The sequence below is a fragment of the Thamnophis elegans genome, chromosome 3 (genome assembly GCF_009769535.1).
Source record: "Thamnophis elegans isolate rThaEle1 chromosome 3, rThaEle1.pri, whole genome shotgun sequence".
In the NCBI taxonomy this organism is placed as follows: domain Eukaryota; kingdom Metazoa; phylum Chordata; class Lepidosauria; order Squamata; family Colubridae; genus Thamnophis; species Thamnophis elegans.
Window position 1 is genome coordinate 12421371 of NC_045543.1, and position 13850 is coordinate 12435220.

At 41.7% G+C, this 13850-nt stretch overlaps 1 protein-coding gene across 1 annotated transcript in view; it reads left to right on the forward strand.

The window, feature by feature from the left end:
- The window catches only part of LOC116505647 (b(0,+)-type amino acid transporter 1-like), a 35747-nt gene that overhangs the window by 4956 nt on the left and 16941 nt on the right, over positions 1 to 13850 (forward strand). The window lies entirely within an intron of this gene.

Below are 13850 nucleotides of genomic sequence, written 5' to 3' on the forward strand. Positions count from 1 at the left end.
GTCCTAAAACCTACAACTGTTCCTTTAGTAACCTTTCAAAGTTACAACATCACTGAAAAAAGTGACTCATGACCATTTTTCACACTTACAATTCTTTTTTTTTATAATTTTTTTTAATTTTTATTACATAGACAACACATACACACAACAATAAAAAAAAACACCCCCCACCCCAAAAAAACACATCATCACATACAGCATGTCGTTTGGTTACAGGTGTTTCAACATCCATATTCTCGAATAATATTTACCATCTCAGATTTTTCATCTAGTATAACTAAATACCTCACTTTCATTGTACAGTATATGTTCAGTTACAATTAGTATTATTTTTTCCAGTAAATCATGATTCCCTTACATTCTTGATTATCTATTTGATAACAGTATACCTTTATATAATCCCATATAATAGAAAAGAAGTTTTTTTTTTTACCAACCATTTATATTTGTATATCACTGTTTTCAATTATGCATAATTCTACCAATCGACTATCCGGTATGCTTATGTTCATTATTATCCTTGTACATCATGCATTCAAACAAAAATCTCATTCCTTCATTTTTCAACAAAATGTTCTAAATAGTCGCTACATATATATACCAATTTTCAATTATTCCCTTATTAAAATTATTTATCAACAACAAGATATCATTGTAGTACGTTCTTAACGTTATACATTATATCACCAGTCCTCTATCAAGTATACATAAAATCATTATTATCCTTATCCTTTTTAAAGCAAAAAGTTCCAAAGTATTCAATTCATAGATATATTAGTTTTTCATTGTATCATTGTTAATTTATTTCAGAGCATGAACTTACAATTCTTGTAGCCATCCCCATGGTCACGTGATTTACATTTGGATGCTTAACAACTGACTCACATATATGACAGTTGCAGTCCCAAGGAGTCACGTGATCACCTTTCACAAGCTTCTGACAAGCTGTCAATGGGAAAATCAGGTTCACTTAACAAGCCATGTTATTAATTTAACAACTGCAGTGATTCACTTAACAAATGTAGCAAGAAAAGTCATAAAATGGGGCAAAACTCACTTAACAAATTTCTTATTTAGCAATATAAATTTTGGGTTCAGTTGTGATCGTAAGTTGAGGACTACCTGTAGTAACCTAGCAAGGAGAAATGGCTTTAGTATGGATCATCCTCCAAGTTGTTACTTTGTGAGTTCAAAATGCTAATCAACAAATAACTTCCTGTGTTTTCCCGAAAATAAGTCTGGGTCTTATATTAATTTTTGCTCCAAAAGATGCATTAAGGCTTATTTTCTGGTTAGGTCTAATTTTCAGGGAAATATGGTGTCCATCTGACTGACGATCTTAACTGGGGCTTATTGGGGGGGTATGGCTTATATTACGGTATTCAAGATTAAGAAAAAATGTTTTTGAAAGAAAGTTAATACTCAATTTAAATACTATGTCTACTGAAAATAGCAAAAAGGTCTGAGAATTAAATAATGTGCCACACGGATGCAAAAATGAGTGGTTTGTTGTTTCTTAATTGTTTTTCCCTGGGATTATTTGAGTTATAAATATTTTTTCTTTGCTTTATTGCTATAAGACAACTGTTCTGACCACCCTCGTCCCACACCAACACACTCCAAGCCAAAGATAATTTACGGCATTTTATTAACAGACAGGTCCTTGGCAGCAAACCGGCACAGACAATCTTGGGCAGCAATCCAGGACAGATAAGCCATGGCAGCAATCCAGTCTGCCAGGCTCACAATAATGTTCTCCAACATTAGTTCCTGCATTGACTTCTGCAATACGGGCGTGTGCACAAGCAGTTCTTTTATAGTCTGGAGAGGAGCCTAATGACCACCAGCTGAGTGCAATTACCTCCTGTAACTGGGTAACTGTTCCTGACGCCTATTGGCACTTTGGTGCCGGGCATCCAGGAACAATTCACTGCTGGCGTCCGGATCACTCTCCCTTGTCTCCTCCCCACTGGTCCAAGGCTCAGGTGCCTCCTGGTGGCCAACCAGCCTCTCTGTGCCCTGCTCAGAGTCGGAACCCTGTCCAGGGTCCTCCACATCCTCCAGAGCCAACTCAGAGGGCCCCTCACTGTTGGAGTCTGGTGGCAGCTCCAACGGCTCCTGCTGGGCCACAACAGATAACTAAATAATTGAGGGTCCTTAGCGCTGTCTCAACTTGGTTGTTTTCTTGCAGACCTAGGTAATATCATCAGTTGTAGTCCTAGATAATTGGGTAATGAAATGTCTGCAAGAAAACAACCAAGCTCAGAGACAACCAAGGACCCCACATTTCAACCCTGAGCTATTTAAATTCCCCTTTATTTGGTACTAAATAATTCCACATGGAAAAAAATTTGAAAAGAGCTAATCAATCTCTGCTGAAAGATTTAATCAAATGCAGAGCAATGTTCCAAGTTCTAATCTGATAATTTCCCCTAACGTGAGGCTTTCTGATGGTACATTTAAAAAACAATTCTATATTGATATTCAAAAAAAATGAAAAAGTACCGTACTTGTGGCTCATATAATGTTCCATATATTTATATTATTTTAATGCTACTAATTACTACCACATAGCTCAAATATGGAATAAATCATGATCTCTAAGTAGTAATATGTAAAATCTTGGATTTCTAAATGCATTCGCTTGTTAAGAGGAAGCAAATATTTTTAAAGAAATAAACCAGTTCCCATGTCTAATGAATTATTCCATTTACAATTGTTTAACAACTTCAGAAACTCTTGACTTAATTCTGAGATTGAGGTTTGTTATTCAGTGGACTTTCTCCCCATTTTTGTCTGCATTCTTTAGCTACTGTTTCATTAGATATTAACAAATTGTTGCATAATTTACTGTTTAGAAACAGCAAGAGTAGGTCCATGCCAAAAACTGAAGTATGTTTGCTGCAGGTCATGGAAGCAGAATATATAATAGAGTTCATACATTGATCTGCTTTCTACATAATCGTCATAAATGTTACTGTCAGTTCTGGCACTGGTTTCCTTGTGGCTAATTCTTAGAGCAATCATCCATTTTAAATAGGACAACCTAACAGCAAGGTATTCATTACAAAACCATTGGCTATGAAGATTATTTTTAAACTATAGAGTTAGAAAACATGGTTCACCGACAAATGCACGCTCAACAAAAGCGTGCCGACAAAACTGCAGCGAGAAAACCGTGAGGTCGATATCGCGCTGACGAATGCACGCAGAAGCACGCTGACAATAGCGCGCCGACAAAAGCGCGCCTTCAACAAACAACTAATAACAACCTAATAACCCTAATCCTAACCCTGACCCTGACCCTAACCCTAACCCTAAACCTAACCCTAAACCTAACCCTAAACCTAACCCTAAACCTAACCCTAAACCTAACCCTGAACCTAACCCTGAACCTAACCCTGAACCTAACCCTAAACCTAACCCTAACCCTAACCCTAACCCTGAACCTAACCCTAAACCTAACCCTGAACCTAACCCTAACCCTAACCCTAACCCTAACCCTAACCCTAACCCTAACCCTAACCCTAACCCTTACCTTAACTTAAATCACGCTTTTGTGGGCGTGGTTTTGTCAGCACATTGTTGTGAGTGCGTTTATGACATCGCGGTGTTCTCTTTGCGGTTTCGGCGGCGCGCTTTTGTCGTGCGCGCATTTGTCGGATCACAAGAAAACATAATATAGAGATTTTATAGGGGAACTATTGAACGTGTCATTGCTGATCTGCACCAGAGCATTGTGCAGTCTTCAGGCACCCATTTATAATATATTAATGATTTTCTTTCTTTCTTTCTTTTCTTGGTTGAATTACAAAAATCTCTAGAGAGAAGGCTGGAATGGCAGGGGAGCTGCTCCCCTCCCTCCTCTTCTTGCTCTCCAGAGAACTATCAAGATAGCAGTTGACTCCACACCTTCAGGCACAGCTTTGTTGCCTTTTGCCTCTTGCTTTCCCTGGCCAGCTTCCCTCCCCCACCCCAGTGCCTCTCCCTTACCAGTGCCACCCCTTCCTTCACTCCCAAGATCTGTCAAGACAGATGTTGGACTCAGAGGAAACTGCTTCCTGCAACCTTTTTCCTCCATGCTTCTATGCGCAGCAGTGTTGCCCTCTCCTTCCTGCTTTGCTGGGGGGAGAGCGGGCACCGGATAGTGAAACACCAACACTTGGATGTCTAGAATTGGGAGAAGAACATCTCTTTTGATGTGCTGCCTTTACACACATACACACACCATTCCAAGTTTGGAGACTTTAATCCACATCTGGGCTGCTAAGATGCCAATCATGCTTGGGCTTCGGGAGAAGAACCTCTCCTTCCTCTGTGGATAAAGGTCCCCAAATTCAGAATGGTGTGTGTGTGTGTGTTTGTGTGCGCTGGGGCACCAAATTGTCCCCATGTCAACTTAGACAATGCGACTTGTTCCATGCCGAGCCGGCTGCACAGTGGTGGGATGCCACCGGTTTAACAACTAGTTCGGTGAGTGCATGCTTCATGCGCACATGCACAGGTCTAATGTGCGCTTTGTATGTGCACACAGCGTTCAAAAGCTACCCATTTTAAGCTTAAAAACTTACCTTCTATGTCAGCACTGGTAAAACAGCTGACGCAATCCGCTGTGCTGCGTGAATTAGAGCTGAACTAAAAATCAAGAAAATATGGGACAGGCAAGGGTGGGTGGGCTGGGCCCACTACTCACTGGCACTACCAGTTCGCTAGAACTAGCGTGAACCAGTAGAATACCACCACTGGGCTGCATGCCACCTAATCACCCCTACCCAGGCACACCCATCTGGCCACTGTGAGTCGCGATAGACCTCTCTGAAGCCATGTTGAGAGATCGACTTTATTTGCTGAACTACTAGAAAAGGGCCAATAAAATTTGAGACCAAGTTGCAGCAAAGTTAGGCAGAAGGCAACATTTTTGTTGAAAGCCACATCAAATCCTCTTTGGCAATTTTGGCTCCCTCTTGTCTGTGGGTGTCTGCAGCTTGTATGCGGGTTTTGCCAGATCTAGTTCCTGCCGGTTCCTGTAAAAAACAGCGGGCAGCTTGCCTGTCTTGCAGGAAGTCCAAGATATGAGGAACTGCAGATTCAAGAGCTCTGGAGGGCAATGTACAGGCATAGAAGCCATAATTCGCATGAAAAGGAGACATGCCAATGTAGGAATGTATTGAGTTTTGTGGGCAAATTCTACAAGCGACGTAATCTAAATTTAATTGTGTTGCTGATAAGAGACATAGCATCTCCCTCTTAGATGCTCTTATAATATTTGGTTCAATCTCTCAGCTTCTCCACATGATTCCAGATGGTGAGAAGATGACAAATGGCTGTTAATGTCTAATAAAAGACTTGGAGGTAAACTGAGACCTGCAGTTTGAGATTACATGCTTGTGTAGGCCTGCATACCTGAAAATTTGGTCTAAAAATGCGGCACCATTTCCTGAGCTGAGGCCCTTGCAGGCAATGAAATGAATCATCTTTGTAAACAAATTGTAAACAAATCCACCATTGCAAGAATGACATTAGCACTTAGTCTTATATTCTTCATACACCAAAGCACGCCGAGACAAAGATACTTTAAGGATTTATTAACACACAGACTAGACCTTGGCAGCAATCCAGCCTGCCAAGATAGCCACGATAGCTTCTCCAGCTCTAGTAAATACGTTGATTCCTATGACGAATTTGTGGAAAACCATTCCTTTTATAGTCTTGAGAGGAGCCTAAATACCACCAGCTTAGTTCAATTATCTCCTGTAACTGTGTAACTGTTCTTTATGCCTATTACCCCTCTGTTGCCGGGCATCCAGGACCAACTCCCTTGTCTCCTCCCCACTGCTCCAATGCATGAAGTCAGGATCACACTCCCTTGTCTCCTCCCCACTGCTCCAATGCATGAAGTCAGGATCACACTCCCTTGTCTCCTCCCCACTGCTCCAAGGCTTGACTTCGGGAGCATGTTCCCTTGGCTCTCAACGCTGCTCCACACCTCAGGCACTTCCTGGTGGCCAACCAGCCTCTCTGCGCCCTGCTCGGAGTCGGAACCCTGTCCAGGGTCCTCCACATCTTCCAGAGCTGACTCATAGGGCCCCTCGCTGTTGGAGTCTGGTGGCAGCTCCAACGGCTCCTGCTGGGCCACAACATACTTGAGAGACTTGGGTACTTGAGAGACCGCCTACTGCCAATTACCTTCACTAGACCAGTAAGATCCCATAGACTAGGCCTCCTCCGAATTCCATCAGCCGGCCAGTGTCGACTGGCGACTACCCGGAGGAGGGCCTTCTCTGTGGCTGCTCCGACCCTCTGGAACGAACTCCCCGTGGAGATTCGTACCCTTACCACCCTCCAGGCCTTCCGCAAAGCCCTTAAAACCTGGCTGTTCCGACAGGCCTGGGGCTAAAGACTTGCTGCCCCACTCGAATGGTATGATTGCTGTGTGTTTTAACTGTGTATGGTCTTTATGTTTTGTAATTTTGTCTGTTTTCCCCTCCCTTGAACTGTGAGCCGCCCTGAGTCCCTTCAGGGAAAAGGGCGGCATACAAATAAAGTAAATTGAAATTGAATTGAACATATATTACGCTGTACAGTGCTTTACAGCCCTCTCTAAGTGGTTTACAGAATCAGCATGTTGCCCCCAACAATTTTGGGTCCTCATTTTACCCACCTGGGAAGGATGGGAGGCTGAGTCAACCTTGAGCCTGGCGAGATTTGAACTGCCAAATTGCAGGCAGCCGGGATTCAGCAGAAGTAGCCTGCAGTACTGCATTCTAACCACTGCACCACCGTGGCTCAGAATTCACTTATCTCCTTAAATTTATATAGCCACCCAAAGTGCTTGCAAGATTTTGAATGGCTTTCAAGTTAAAAACGTAAAAAATATTGTGTAAATAAAGCTACAACAATTAAAACGCTACATCAAAAACATGCTGGCATCCCATAGCAGGTGGAGATCATTAATAAAATCTATTGATAATGTGTCACAAAGGTGAATTTGGTTTGCTGCAATCCGCTGGCTTTCGATTGACAGATTTTACCTGTCATCCCATCACCGGATGAAACATGATCTCCAATATCTGCCCTTATTCTTAAGCACCCAAAGTCTCTAAGCGCCTAACTCTGGATTTTAAACAGTCTCCCAGCCGTTTATTGTCCTGACACAGTCATAACAATTATTCCCTTTAAGGAAGGGGAAAATATAAACAACCATTGTGAAACCGTTACCCTTCTTCAGACATGAAAGTTGATAGCTCATCCTGTGGGGCTTCCTGTAGGTCATTCATATGAGTCCCAGAATAAACAATGTATTGTTGCTACTCTTTAATTTGAGCTAGCAAATTAGCAGTTTTGTGTCCCTGCCCCCAGCCTTTCTAACTGGCCTAACCTTGATGGAGAAATGAAGTTGCTTAACTGCAGAATTGTGACATTGGGAGCAGTATAAAGAAGCCATGGGCAGGGCATCTGGAAACTTGTTCTGGGAGCTTGATATACCATATTTCCCAGAGTATAAGATGCTCCAGAGTATAAGATGCACCTTAGTTTTTTGTTGGGGAGGGGGGACAAGAAAAAAAAATCTGCCTCTGCCTGCCAGCATCCATCGGTATTCATCTGGCTAGTGTCCTTGCAACAAACAGCCTGGTCAGCTTCAACACATTAATGCAACCTGATTCAGCATGAGCAGCTGATTGGCGGGTGGATCAGCCTCCCGGAATACCTCTAATCAGCTGTTCCAGATTGCAGGGATTGCCACAGACCATTGCCACCTCCGTGCCTTGTGTTTTTGGCCTCTGTGCCTCGCATTTTCAGCCTCCAAACACTTTGTTTCAGATCTGTTCAAGGCTGTGGGAATCGCCACAATACATCGATGCCGATTGCTGTCTCTCCGCATCGCATTTTCAGCCTCTGCATGCCTCATTTTTAGCCTCTGCATGTCGCATTTTTGGGCGGTTCCAGGCGGCAGGGATCACTTCTGCCATGGATTCCCGCTGCCTGGAACCACCCAAAAACACGACACACAGGGCTGAAAATGCGACATTCGGAGGCGGCAATTGATGGCGATTGGCAGCAATGGAGCGTTCAGAGGTTGAAAACATGATACATGGAGCAGAGGTGGATTCCTACCAGTTCGGACTGGTTTGGCCGAGTAGATAGTAACTTGGCATGGCACAACCCTAAACTGGTTCTCTGCAGTGTCACCATCTTGTTTTTTGCTTCTGTGCATGCACAGAAACAATTTTTTGTACTGTGTATGCGCACGTAGCATGCATTAAGTGTGTACACACAAAGTGTGCATGCGGGGTGCATCCCTGAGCGAACCAGCAGTAGCAGCAGCCAGAACCCACCTCTGGTGTGGAGGCTAAAAACGCGACACGCAGAGGCCAAAAATATGGTCTGTGGCAATCCCTGCAGTCTGGAACAAGTCTAAAATGTGACATGCCAAAAATGGCAAAATGATGGGAGCTGGCTACATTAAGTAGCAATAGCAATAGAAATAGCAGTTAGACTTATATACCACTTCATAGGGCTTTCAGCCCTCTCTAAGCGGTTTACAGAGACAGCATATTGCCCCCAACAACAATCCGGGTCCTCATTTTACCCACCTCAGAAGGATGGAAGGCTGAGTCAACCTTGAGCCGGTGAGATTTGAACTGCCGAACTGCAGATAGCAATCAGCTGAAGTGGCCTGCAGTACTGCACTCTAACCACTGCGCCACCTTGGCTCTTATAAGTGTATAAGATGTACCCAAATTTTCACCCTCTTTTTTTTAGGGTGGGGGGTGAGTGCATCTTATACTCCGAAAAATATAGTCTATAGGAGAAATATAAAAATTAAAATGGGTGAAAAACTTCTCATCTGACCTGCCAAGGCAAGAGAGTCTGTGCTTTCTGCCGAGTTTCTGTGAGCAATTTGGTCCTGAAACAGCTGGGATGTCTCTCCTAAAGGGTGTCTTGTTGTGTAGGAAGCCCCACCCCATCCTAGAAGAATGAAATATTTTGGGAAATATTAAAAGGCAGGATAGAGTGTTTCCCCTAAATGAGAAATGGGAAAAATCTTAAGGGAGGCAGAAACCAGCCCCTGTTTCCCTGCCCCAAGCAGAAACTGAGGAGGCCAGCTTTTAGAAATGCAGATTTGGTAATCCATTCAGAAAGACTGGGACAAACAGAAACTCCAGATAAGCAACAAAAGGTTGACAAAATTAGCTCAGGCAAACACCTAGGATTTGCATTTCCCCTTTTGCCTAAAGAGTCAGCCATGACCCCTACATGTCCCCATAGAAATCCAGAAGGTATAAAAACACACCCACTCTAAACTCCATTGCTCCATCTTTCCAACCAGTCTCTAGCCTCCATTTAATTTCCAGCGCCTTTCTCCCAGCTTGGAACTGGACCTGGAATTTTTCTTCCAACAGTTAGAAAGCCAACTTTACCATAAATAACTCTATGAAAATGCCATAGTTTCCTTTGGCTGGATCAAGCAACCTAGAATAAAATACATAAGGGGAGAAATCCAATATACCCCACTGACAGCCTGGAGGCCAAATGATCCAGCCACCACATTAGATGCATTGGTTGGTACCACCAATCGGTGGGCAGTCTAAGGTGCTTGAGAAGTGCCTGGGAAGAGAAACAATGTTTAAACTCCTAAAATGCTGGTTGTGGTTGAGCAGTGAATTTTCATCCTTTGTGAATTTTTATCCTTTCTTTAAAAGTTCAGTTAGTGGCTATATGTGGTCTTCCAAATTAGGGATGAACTTCTGCTAGAAATTAGTAAATTCCCAGAAAACTCTTGTACTTGGTTTCATCTATGAAATTCTTTGTCATCCCCAAGTCTGCAAGAGAAGAGAGTTGTATATTCTGGCTTGAGTCAAAACAAAGAGTAAGAGGAATCAACAGGAAAATGTCCTTGCCCGCCTTTGGCAATCTGAATGTTCCTTTATGGTCTGAGTGTCTGCAAAGTTTCCCAAAACCAAGACCTTGGAGCAATTCAGGCAGAAGTTTATTACATGGTCAAGTTTATTTTCAAAATATTATTTTAATTTTGTTTTATAGCCCTCCTCTATTGCTTCTAGATGTAACAGCATTTCATTTAACCCTTCATCTGAAAGATTGAATGATCTTTCAGATGAATGATTGAATGATTGAATGATTGAATGAATGATTGAATGATTGAATGATTGAATGATTGAATGATTGAATGATTGAATGATTGAATGATTGAATGATTGAATGATTGAATGATTGAATGATTGAATGATTGAATGATTGAATGAAGGTTTAAAAACCTTTAAAAACCAAACACATTGGATTATGATCTGAAAAGGGTTTTGGTAGTCAAATTAGTAGGCAGATTCTTCGAAATCCAGATCATGTGTATTTTCAAAAAAAGGTTTATGTTTTCCAGAGAAATAAGTATATTCTCTTGAATTGTCATTTTATATCTCCATGCACAGGGGTGGGTTGCAGCGGGTTTTACTACTGGTTCGCAACCCATGTGCGCCTGACGCACGCTGCATGCTCTTGCACTGTTCAATGTAAATTGTTCTGCACGCATGCGCAGAACAATTTACAGCAAACTGTGCACACGCAGTCACTGAAATCTAAAATGGTGGCGGTCCAGTGGCGGTGAGGGAACCGGTTCAGGGGCGTGGCAGGCCTGGGTTGCTGCCGATTCTGCGACCCAGGCCTGACTTCCACTACTGGTTCAGCTGAACCAGGCCAAACTGGCAGCAACCCACCTCTGTCCATACATCAACAAGCTGTAACTTGTACATCAAATTTTTTTTAAAAAAACTTTTCACAATTTATCTGTTTTACTTTTAATATTTTTTTCAGAATTTGTCTCTATTTGAAGGGAGATCATTCCATTTCTATCTCCAATTAGGCACTAATTTTCACAAGCGAAGCTCATTGGTCTGTCCATAAGTTCTTTATAGGACATTGCTTTATCTTCATTTGGGATATAAATTCCCAATTTTGAAGTCTTAACGCCATGCGAGTTAACTTCCATCCCAACATAGTTACCATGCTCATTAGTTAAGATGAGTTACAAGTTTAGCTGAGGGTTTATATACAAAGCAACTCCTTTTTTTATTTGTTCCTGCTGTGATAAATTCTCACCTTTGTAAGTAAATTATATCTTGTTTTGTTTTTTTCCAAATAATGATTTACTTTTTTTCCACTGAGGTGCACGTACTCCATTTATATTCCAGTGATGCAATTATAATTCATATTCAGGCCAAATATTTAGAACAATCAATACCTGCATTACCTAATTATTTTTGGATAGTATCTATCTATCTATCTATCTATCTATCTATCTATCTATCTATCTATCTATCTATCTATCTATCTATCATCTATCTATCATCTATCATCTGTCTATCTGTTTATCTATCATCTATCTATCATCTATCTATCTATCATCTATCTATCATCTATCTATCTATCTATCTATCTATCTATCATCTATCTATCTATCTATCTATCTATCTATCTATCTATCTATCTATCATCTATCTATCTATCTATCTATCTATCTATCTATCTATCATCTATCTATCATCTATCTATCTATCTATCTATCTATCTATCTATCTATCTATCTATCTATCTATCTTATATATCTATCCATCTATCTTGTGTCCAGTTCTTTGATTTTTTTCTAGAAATTTCAGCACAGAACACAATCAAAATCTCTACTATTTGAAAATAAAAATTATTCCTACCAGCTTGTCCTATTGAAATGGAATCCTTTTTTTTGTTTAAGTCATTTAGAAAGTACATTTTTCTCTTATACAATATTCTGATTGGAGTTACTTTGAGCACCATTACATTTGTATTATCAATCTTTAATCTTGTGTTAAAATGCTGCAGAACTTGATCTCCTGTTTTCTTCCTGACAAAGTTTCCTAGGATTAATTTATTTATTCAATTTTTATGTGATCCATCTGCAACTCGGGCGGGGGGGGGGATGTCCTTGGAACTTTTGCAAATCTTGTATTTATTCTATAAACTTCATCAATTTCTGCACCTGTATGTTCTTCATTCTATTCTAAAAAAAATGATAAAAGCTTTATTTTTTTCTCTAACGTCTTCACTAGAATCCCCTGAATCTCAGAGGATTTGCTCTAAATCTCAAAATTCATTTTCTCTCAGGATTATGTTATCAGGCATCTCACCTGACAACATACTACCACTTTGTCCTGAGATCCTCAATGAGTTCAGTATGTTTAGAACTGCAAGAGAGGTGGGCTTAAAAAATTTTTAGAACCTATTTTGTACATGTGGCCTGTTTTGTGGGAGTGGCTTGGCGATCATGTGACCAGGGTGGGAGTGGCTCGATGATCATGTGACTGGGTGAGAGTGGCCAACTTGATGTCACTCACCAGGAGATGTCATGGATTGGGTAAAATGTGGTGAAGCTCACTTAACAACGCTGTTGCTCAGCAACCAAAATTTTGGGTTCAATTGTAGTCATAAGTCAAGGACTATCTCTGCTTTCTTCTGCATGGCAGCCTTGTCCTAGTAAACTCCTTCTCCTTTCTGGCAATTTTCCTCTCTGTTAGAGGGACCAAAATAATCCATACAGTGTAAGGTTTCCTGCTGCAGCAGGGGGTTGGAGTAGATGACCTCTGAATAGCCTTCTAGCTTGCTGTGCTGTTTTTCTTTCTTTCTGCTAAGAAAGAAACCTCACTGAGGCTCATTCCACATTCCTGCCAGATAGAGATAATGAGATAATGACCCTAAATAAAGTTTGGCTCTGTTCACAAGCAGGGAATCATCCAAACCCTTTTAGAAACACAAAGCCCATATTGCCCAAATCCCAAAACTTCAAAAACATAAAACCATATAACATATAACCATATAACCAATTTGTTGTTCCCAACACCTTTTCAATTTAAAACTTCAATTTAAAGTTATAAGCATTAAGACTTGTAGACTTCAACTCCCAGAATTCCACAGCCAGCCATGCTCAGTTCCGATTTAAAGCGACAGCATTTGTTTTTCTCCTTTGCGAAAGAAGTTTCCTTCTTTCTTTTTCTTTCTCTTTCTTTCTCCCTTCCCCTCCTTCCTCCCTCTCTCCCTCCCTCCCCCTCTCTCACTCTCTCAAACACACACATACAGAAGTTGGATTGGATATCTATCTCCTACCCCCTTCCCTCCCTCCCTCCCTCCCCACCTTCTCCCCCCCTCTCTCTCTAACACATGCACACACACAGAGAAGTTGAATTGGATATCTCTCCCAATGGCTTGAAAGCAGCTTCTCTACCACCCCACCCCTCAATTCCCCTGCTGCCTTCCCCAAACACTTCCATCATTGCAAATGCAGCATGCTGTCCGGGTGGGAAATGCCTGGAATGCAATAAAGCCACCGACTCACCTCCTGCTGGCAGGCTGGGTTGAGAGGAGAGGCAGAGAAGCCGGAGGGGAGCCAATCAGACCCTTCTGAAAGAACAGAGCTGGGGGAAAGTGTGTGAGCTACAGCATGCCCCTTTGCCTGGCTTCCCTCCTCCTGTGGTCTCCTCAGTGAGCTTCTCAATATAAATTGTATTTATATATTTAGAACTCAGTTATCAAAAAGTTATTCAGTGCCACACCTGTTGTAACTCAGCAGATGTCTTCTGTGAGTCTTTTCGGGATCCAAGTTTCCCAATGCAGCTGGGGCTCGTTAGTGGGTCTTCCGGTGATAAAAGGACGGATGGTGCCATGCCCTGGTTGCAGGAGTCAACGTTCATTCATGCATTCAGTCATTCATCGGTCATGGTTTGTTTGTGATTTGCTTTCTGTAACCCTGATTCAAGGAGACACTTGGAGAAGTGCATTCCGTTGTAAGAGTTTTGTTTTGTATTCTGTTA